At 43.5% G+C, this 8,598-nt stretch overlaps 1 pseudogene; it reads right to left on the reverse strand.

Moving 5' to 3' along the window:
- The window catches only part of LOC103748654, a 4,208-nt pseudogene extending 1,733 nt beyond the window's left edge, over positions 1-2,475 (reverse strand).
- Positions 2,476-8,598: the final 6,123 nt, after the last annotated feature.

Genomic DNA, 8,598 nt, shown 5'->3' on the forward strand with positions numbered 1-8,598 from the left:
CCCCAAACCCGAAAAAAAACCCCCCCAAAAAAAAAAAAAAAAATCTCCACGACCGCATCCTGTACAACCGATCAGTTCAAAGGTGTGTTGGCACGAGCAGGATTCTTGGACCAACCACAAAGTGACACTGTTATTCCCCTCCTCTCTTTGTTTCTGACCTATAAAGAGCCCCTTCTTCCCCGACCCGGGGCTCTCAGCACGGTTCTGTTATATCGGTGCAGTCTGAGAGCCCGAGCTTAAGCCCGAATAAACTATAAACCTTGCTTTTGCATTTTTGGTGTGTTGGGTCCTCGGTGGCCTTCTTGGGGTCCTGTGAATGAGGTATAACAAAAAGTGCAGCCACTTGCATCCCTCTGCCATGGCTGGACCTGGCCCAGAAGGTCAGAGCCTAAAACTGAGGTCTAACCAACAGGAATCCATAGGATAAGACTTTGAGGCTGTGTCTGGGTGTGTTGAGTGGATCTTGCCAGTGTTGTACAGCTATTTCCTCTGAACTGAAGCACTCCCTCTTAGAGGAAGAAGCTCACGTAGTTACAAGATTCACAAGGCCCCTCCCCAAGATTATAAAACCAGTAAACAGCTTCTAGGAGGGAATAGCTCCTCTGGTGAAGCTGCCTGCAGTTAAGCAGAAAGCCCCAGGGATACAGCTTTTATCCATCACCCCATGTGGGCTTTGCAGTGACAGCTGCCTTTCAGTCAGCCATGGTTCTGTAAACAGGTGAGAGGAATAGGACAGAGGGCAATCTGAGTAGGCTATTATGTTGGTAGTCTCCAATTAACCACATGATCATGTGTACTCTCTTCCTATGCTGACATTAACCTTAGCCATGGGACTAGCTAAGGAGACATTAGCACTAAATATAAGTGAAGGGTTCACAAGCAGCTCACCCTGGGGATTATCTTCTTTGAACATTCTTCCTTGGAAGCCAGCTTTTATGATTTGAGGGAGGCCTACCTATTCCACTTAAGAGAGAAATAAGTGAAAGGAGACCTAGAGGATGAACCATCATGTAGAGAGAGAGAGACCATGTGGACTAGAACCAGCATATACTAGCAGAGCTCCCAGCCAAAGATCCTCACCATGAGGTAAGAAAGAAGGAGCCACTGTACCTGCAACATTTTTGTGAATTGCAAATTGTCATCTAAACTCCTGGATTTTAGAGTGGTTTGTCATACAACCATAAATGGTGATCTGACACAGGAGATAAGTAGGAAAACTCCATTAAGAAAGTTCAAGGGGTTAAGAAACAACTCCTCTAAGGCAAACAAGATGGTTCAGCCAGTAAAGGTCCTTGCTACGCAAGCCTGATGACCTGAGTTCCATCCCCAGAACAAACTCCTGGAAGTTGTCCTCTGACTTCCACACACACACACACTGTGACACACACACACACAATAATAATAATAATAATAATTTTTTATACACTGATAGATTTATTAACCCTTCTTTTTGGGTGTGGCAGGTAATACTTCTTAGCAGGGAAGCTGAGAAGTTATGGTCTCTGTATGGGTCATTAAGAGGGTACAGAAGGTGTCCTGTGTCTCTTGGAACCCACTTTCTATCCACCTTAATCATGAGCACAATGTATGGCAAATTTTAAATTTTAAATTTTTGTTCAAGGTATCTAGCTACTTCATCTCCTCTGAGCTAAAGGTAAAGTCAAATACCTGAATGTTCTGAAGGAGGAGTGATACTTTGAGGGATGGAGATTAGCTTCCACTAAACTTACCACCTCAGCAAGATCTGAGCTGGAGAGTGCCCATATTTTTCAGCCAGTTTGAGGACCACTGTTCTTCAAACAGGACAGGCCCATCAGGATGGCATCACGCACAATCAGAGGAACCCAAAGGGCTATAAGCAGTCATCTCTAAGCCGTGTGCTTGGCAATGGACAGTGAGCTCATTTTGAGCCAGGTATGGGCGGCATTCCACCTGCAAGACAGCTGGGAGCACAGAGGCCACACTGGGAACGTCATCAGTCTGCCAAATGATGAAGTTGGACAGGCCCAGTGCTCACACCGGCCTCTACCACCAGTGCCTCCAGAGTCTTCCAGGTCTCCTTATAGTGGGTAGAGTCACATCTCATAGTTCCATCCGCATTCTTGGGGAAGGGATTGGCTCCCCGCTCAAAGGCATAAGGTCGGTGCATCAACTACAGGTCCAGATGCTCCAGCTGGAGGTCAGTCAGTGACTTCCGGAGGGCAGCTTACACCCCTCCTGGTGGTGCTTTTGGTTCCACAGCTTGGATGTTGCAAACAGCTCCTCCCGAGGCACCGCCCTGCATGGTGTCCTGGTCTCCTTTAGGGCCTCCCAGACCTCAGGTCGGTACCATGCACAGCAGCACAGTCAGTGTGATGGTAGGCTACACTAAGAGCATATTTAATAGCCACTTTCACCTGGCCAGGCTCACCCTTCCAGATGCCCAGACCAGAGGTACTTCTGCCCAGTGTTTAAGAGGGTACCAGAAGTTGTCATCATCCCCTGACCTGAGCACAGATTTCAGAGAAGATAACATGGCAGGATTTGGTTCTGCGCTCTATTTTTTTTATTTTTTTAAAGCCAGTGGGATGACTTGTGAGTAAAGGTATTTGCTGCCAAACCTAACAACCTGAGTTTGATCCACAGAACCCATGTTGGTAAGAGAGAACCAACTCCTACAAGTTGTCTTTACACACATACCCCCCCGACACACACACAGAAAGAGAGAGAGAGAGAGAGAGAGAGAGAGAGAGAGAGAGAGAGAATAAATAAACATATACGAATAAATAATTTAACAGGAAAGAAAAAGAAGCCATGTATAGACATATGTATCTGAAGACTTCATAGAGAAGAAGAGTTCAAGGGATCAAGAGAGAAGCCATGTAGATAGCTATGTAGAGACGGCTATCCAAGGCCGGCCGAGGAAGTAGCAAGTGCAAAGACCCGCAGGTGGCCCGGAGCCTGACAATGTGTGAGGAACTTCAAGGAGACAGTGTAGCTAGAATGGAGTGAGCAAAGGGGGAACAAGAAGAGATGAAGTGAGTCCTTGCTGGGGACAGATCAGTGCAGGTTTGTAGGTCTTTGCAAAAACTGAAACAGGCTGGAGAAATCCACTGGGAGAGCTCAGTGCGTTTACAAACTGACTTGATCATTACCTGTTCAGCCTCAGTATATCAGGTTCATGATGGTGGGCATTCAACAATGACCAGGACTTCCTGTGTATGGGGTGGGGAGGAGGTAGGAGGTCAAAAGAGGAACAAGTTCTGGAAGAAGAGAACCAAGGAAGGATACAGGGAGGCTGCTTTCTTTTAGCCCTGGCCATTGTCGAGGACAGAGAGCTCCCAGCTGAGATCTTTTGGTTCCTCAAAGTTTCTCTTGAGGACCATTTGCTACACCTTTAAATTATTAGGGCACATTATACCTGCATGAGAAAGCTCACTGCTCTTTTAATGCAATTTAACTTCAAAGCTTTTTCCATTCAAATGAAGGCGTTCCATCAGCCCTGTGAATATATTTACAAAAAATTTTGCCAGGCTGCAGCATTCTGTGCTCTGAGTGTGTGTCAATATATTTACAGAAAAGCACTGTTAAATTTAAAAAGAAACTCTTCAAAAAGGATGCTATGTACTTCCAAAGGGTACTTCACAAATATAGTACTTTACAGATTGCTGGGAGAGCAATTGACTCACCACCTGCATCATATTCTTACAACCAGAGTAAATGGCAAAGTAGCCAGCCAAGAAGACATAGAGCTAACATTATTATCACTTTAAATAAAAGTTCATGAAGCAATCTTACATAAGTGTGGTGCCACACATGTCAGAGTCAAAGTGTATTTCACACATGAATGATGAAAGAAAACAAGAGGACTCTGTCAGTCCTTGGCAGGATCAGTTCCCAAAGGGAAACCTGGTGATCTGATGAGGAGAGGAGTCGGGTATTGTCTTCCTGCAGCTGGTCAACCCATCAGCTTATACTAAAACAGGACTGTCTCCCAGTTCTGAGATGACTATGTGTGGAATAATGGTTCCATAGAACTTCCTGCCAAGCCTGAAACAGAAATGCTCCCTTCCATTAGAATAAAATCCTTGTGCATTGTTCTTACAAGAGCTTATTAAGATGGCAAATCTCAAGGTGTTTTGTTGCTTCAAAACAGATCTTAGCTTGGCTTACTCATCTCTTCCACTAATAAACCTAAATGATTTCTGTCTTATGTTATTTCTTAACTTCTAATTAACAACAAGTTTTTGACTTCTGGCTACCTGATATTTAATGGCTTCACTGAAGGTTTCTTTCCTGCCAGCATCTCCTGTTTCTATAATATAAGGCCCATATGAAACTTTTTAAAGTCCAAAAAGAGTATTTATTGCATCTCCTAATGTTCTATAACTTTTAAATCATTCTTGTACAAGATGTTTTATTTTCTATTTCAAAGCATTCATTCTAGAAGACCTGGAGCCTAGCATCTCTTGAACTAGGACTCTGGTTTGAAGACACATGACAAAGTGTCTCCCTCTCAGCCACTGTTACAGTCCCTGCAATGTCTCTCTCTGGCCTTCACGTGAGTTTCCAAGTCTGAGGAAATAATTTTCTAAGGATTCCAGTGAATTGCTTCTCTGCTTAGCTGAAGGGTGAAGACAGTGGGTCTCAAATACATCTCTTTGGTCACCAGAATTGTAATCAGTCAGCATTAGGATTCAAGCCCTAGGGATCCACCCAAAACATGGGTTTTCTGAATGTGCAGCTAGAACTTTTGAACAAGCATCCAGCATTGACTTGGGTGGACGAGGGTTGAGGTGCACTGTTCCCTGTAGTGGTTCATTGCCCTGTGACGATCTGATGAGTGCAGCAAACCTGCAGCCTTGGAAAATGATGGAGGTGGGGAGGAGAGACAGGGACACCATGATCTGAATATTCTCTCTGGGAGTTCACAGAGGCCCATCAATCAATACTGGCTCCTAGGTGTCTGAATCCACTTTGAGGACCCCCATTTCACTAATCTCTTTTACACTCCCAAGGAAATCTGTGTGAGAAAACTTTGCACACACTGTTGTCCTGTTCGCTCTGCTTTACTCTATTCTGTTGAGAAGTGTTGTTGACAATTTATGTCTTTTATCTCAACCTCAAAATGAAGTATGTTTCCTCTTATCCAAATCACACAAGTACTATGAAGGTGACATTGCTTTAAGACCATTGGAAACAAGGTACCATATAAATGCAAATAGCAGGAGATTTGACAAAAAGAATAGTCATATCCAAGTGCACAATGGCTGCCCCATCCAAATGAGCAGCTGAAGGCTTCCCTGCTAATATCATTCAAATACATCAGCGGATAAAAGCCAGGGAGAGAGACTTTTAGAATTCTTTGTGCTTGAATTGCAGGCCTGTTTTTCTTATGCTGGTGTGTAATGTGCCATGTAGAGACACAAAAGGATCATAAATCCTCTAGGCCTGCCACCCAAGAAAAACACAGGAGGCAGCATTGCTAAATGGGGAGTACTCTCAAACTTCCTATCCAGCCTTAGAGAGGAGTCTCAGGGAGCTTCCAGAAGGAATGTTCAGGCTGCTGCATTGTTGGTTTGTTTCAGTTTTTTGAGACAGGGTCTCCTCATGGCCCCAGCTGGCCTGGAACTTACTTACTATATAGACCAGGCTGGACTCTATCTCACAGAGATCTGCCTGCCTCTGCTTCCCAAGGTCTGGCATTAAAGGTGTACACCACCTCCAGGCCTGACCCCCAGTGTTGTGTTGTTTAAACCCTGAGTACAAAACCTTTGTCTATATGTTATAAAGTCTGGCATTTTTCATTTTAACTTCTCAGGTTCATATGACTACCATTCCCCGTGCTCCATTCTAGTAGTGGTCAGCCTAAGGACATACTATACAAAATAATAAACTATGTGGTAAGATGCATACTTTTTTCCAGATATTTCTACACTTTGAACGATATCTCAGTAACCATTCCTGGACCTTCTCTAAAATCTTCTCCGAAGTTGCTCAGATTAGCCAACACCTGGCCACTGCACTTCCATTTGCCACTAGCTAGAGCCGCAGTTAGATAAAATGCTTGCACAGCCAATGTATGTTTCGGGGTACTTTGTATGGTATCATACTGAATCTTAACATATAAGATATAATGGAAAGTCAAGGAGAATAAGCAGTCTCCAGAACAGCAACCTGCATCGCTTTGTGACCAAGTTCCAGCATCCACATCTCGGGTCTTCAACAACTGTACAGGGTAGAAAGGGATTGTTGACCGTGCATGAAGCAGCTGAGACCTTGTCTTGTTTGATGTGTATATTATTTCTTTGTAATTAGTGTCTTTGTAGGTCATGACTTATTTTCCTCTTGTTTGAAGAGACAGGCAGATAGAACTGCTTATTTTATTTTCAGCAAACCCATAAAGGGACTCCTCATGGACTTAAATAGAAGACATTGACCAAGCACAAAAGTCAAGACCTAAACCAAAACTATCCAATGAAGGTGGGAGCAAAAGCCCAGGCTTTTCAATAGAGACTTAATATCATAGCCTCACCAGCATATCCTCCTGCTTTCCTCCACAGTTCCTGCAGGAAGGAGCACTCCACCAGGCATAAGAGCCTGCCAGGCCCAAGATCACGCCCCGGTGTCAGATGCCTCTGTGTGTAGTTGATGGGCCTAAATGAGAGAGAACTTTAATGAGGGAAATGGAGATCGTGTTACATCTTTCCCCTCTTTCTGCCATGTTAGGCAAAACTTCCTAATAGTGAATCATTTATCAAAACCAAAACTCTCACAGCCACAGCAGGATGCACTGTCAGAAAAAGAAAGCTGAAGATCTGCACTTAGACAACTTTCCTTACACCTCAGATCACAAACTTTGAACTTTCAGAGCTTTCGTGAAATATTGCTAAGGGGAAGAATTCACAGGGCTAAAGAGTTACAATTCTTTTAGTCCTAAAAAATAGAGCTAATACAGGTAAGACTAGAAACCATATCAAAAACCTCCATTCTGTTGGTTACATCAACAGAATTCTTCCATCCAAATACGATCGAAAATAATACATCTGCATAAGATATTTGTGATGGATATTCGAGCTTTCTTTGAAATTGCTTATTATCTTGGGTTTGTAGAACAACCGATTCCTGCCAACACCCAGGTCTCCCAGTTGATGAGGACAGAAAAGACATATTCATAATAGGACTATGGAATCACTCCCTTTCATGTTTGAAATCTTTCTACTGTTGTTGTCTACGCATGAAAATGAGGCTTAAAAAAATCGAGCAGAGGTTCTTTCTCCACTCCGTGCATGTGGAGTTTCTCATCAACAGTTCTTGGAAGAGCCTGCCTCTGATTGCTGCTCTGCTTTGCTCATCGCAGTCTGATGGATGTTTTTGCTCAAAATAAGCTGCCCTTTGCTGATTGCTGCAGGCTGCTCAGTCTGTCAATTGTGAGAATACTGCGTTTCCCAGCCAGGCCACATTGCTTATTGTAATCCGAATCAGATGCCAACACTCACTCCAATGAGATGCTAGCTCTCAGCTCTATTTGCTGTTCCACAGTATTCACTGTGGTGGCGGGGTATCCTCAGAACAAAATGCCATGGGTTAGAGATCAAATCTCTCACCCTAGTTGAGTTAGAATCTTCCTCTCACTCAGAGAATAAGCCTCTCGTTTTTCCTGAAAGACATGCAGACTGCACCACTTTTTAAGATACAAAGAGGTAGAATCTGGCATTTTTGATGAGAATGCAAGAAACTAGATACTAAAGATTTTCATCCCGGAGAGCAATCTAAATGTCATGGGCTTACTGCTTGTCAGTCAAAGGGATGTTACTTAAAAGCCTTACTGTGTATGTCATGAAATACTGGGAATTAGGTGGTTAAATAGAAGGCCCTGAGCTCCGTCTTGGACCACTGTTGGAAAGGGAATGTGGACTTTAATAATGTCACTTAAACATAACTGCATAACATCCATATGTATGTGCACTAGACCTCCATTTTAAGCTCCTATTCCAACTTCAAGATGACTTTTCCTGACAAAATGAGCTAGAATTTGTTATCAATTAAGACTAGGTTCAGCTGCACATGTGTGCACGTGTGCATGCACACACACACACACACACACACACACACACACACACACACACACACACACACACAAACCCAACAGGGGAATAACTTCAATCTTAGAAGAAATAAAGAAGGTAGGTCTCTTAAAAGGCCTAGAGTTAGGCAACCCACAGCATGAATGATGGGCCACAGTACCCCTTGGAATCAAGCTCTCCTCTCTTTTTAGATCCGGTTGTACCAGCTTCATCCTCAAAGCCATCTTACTGTTTGTTTATGTGGCTGCTAGAGTCCCAGTCCCAATGCATCCACATTTCAGACAGCAAGGCAAGAAACAAGGAAAAAAACATGATGGCCTCCTTTCTAAAGAGACTTCCAAGCAATCCCATGAGCCACTTCACTGCACAGTCCACAGGGGAACCTGGTCATGTGTCTATACCTACTTGCATAAGAAACAGGCATAAATCACTTTCAAAGCTTCAAAAGACTAGCAAAACTTGAGTTTCTGTTAATAAGACAGAAGGGAAACTGTATTTTATTAGAAAATTAGTAATATCTACTTGGCATTAG

Source organism: Nannospalax galili, unplaced genomic scaffold, assembly GCF_000622305.1.
Source record: "Nannospalax galili isolate Female #2095 unplaced genomic scaffold, S.galili_v1.0 scaffold1446, whole genome shotgun sequence".
NCBI classification, from domain to species: Eukaryota; Metazoa; Chordata; class Mammalia; order Rodentia; family Spalacidae; genus Nannospalax; species Nannospalax galili.